This window comes from Dioscorea cayenensis, chromosome 16 (assembly GCF_009730915.1).
Source record: "Dioscorea cayenensis subsp. rotundata cultivar TDr96_F1 chromosome 16, TDr96_F1_v2_PseudoChromosome.rev07_lg8_w22 25.fasta, whole genome shotgun sequence".
NCBI classification, from domain to species: Eukaryota; Viridiplantae; Streptophyta; class Magnoliopsida; order Dioscoreales; family Dioscoreaceae; genus Dioscorea; species Dioscorea cayenensis.
This window is the reverse complement of record NC_052486.1, coordinates 16,142,959-16,143,752: the sequence shown is the minus strand read 5'-3', so window position 1 is coordinate 16,143,752 and position 794 is coordinate 16,142,959. Positions and strand designations below refer to the sequence as shown.

Genomic DNA, 794 nt, shown 5'->3' with positions numbered 1-794 from the left:
GCAATCAGAGGTAGCATGTCCTCCACCACAACCGGTGCAATTGGTCACAGCCGCAACACTATTTGAAGCTATAAGATCTAGCTTCTTACTCAAACTCTCCACTTGGGCCGCCAATGAAGTTACCGCATCAATTTTATGGAGAATGGCCACCTTTTTCTTCTCCCTAGCGTTCCACTGGTAGCTATTTAACCCCATTTCCTCAATCAATTGATGAGCCTCATCGGGGGTCTTGCGACCTAAGGTACCTCCTGCCGTCGCATCCAAGAGTTGCCTTGTACTCGGGTTCAAACCATTGTAGAAGGTTTGAACAATCATCCACTCCGGAAATCCGTGTTGCGGACACTTTCGTAGGAGTTCCTTGAACCTTTCCCATGTCTCAAATAGAGACTCCAATTCCAACTGCACAAAGGATGAGATCTCATTCCTAAGCTTTGCTGATTTTCCGGGAGGGAAATAACGGCTAGAAAATCTTCTACCATCTCCTCCCATGTAGTGATTGATGCTCTAGGTAATGAGTGTAGCCACAGCTTTGCTTTCCCCTTTAAGGAAAATGGGAAGGCTCTCAATTTGATGGCATCATCCGTCACACCATTTATCTTTAGCATGTCGCACACCTCGAGGAAGCTCTCTATGTGACTGTTTGGATCCTCATCGGCCAAACCGTTGAATTGTGCGGACTGCTGCAGCATATGGATGAATGCCGTCTTTAGCTCAAAGTTTTGAGCTATAATTGGGGGACGCACAATACTCGATTGTGTCCCCAACACTGAAGGTCTGGCATAATCGGATAATGT

General features: G+C 46.5%; 1 non-coding gene across 1 annotated transcript; it reads left to right on the top strand.

Annotated features, from left to right (window-relative positions):
• Window positions 1–325: 325 nt before the first annotated feature.
• LOC120279683 lies at window positions 326–432 on the top strand. The gene has a single exon (XR_005541990.1). It is a non-coding gene; the product is annotated as a small nucleolar RNA R71 (small nucleolar RNA).
• Window positions 433–794: the final 362 nt, after the last annotated feature.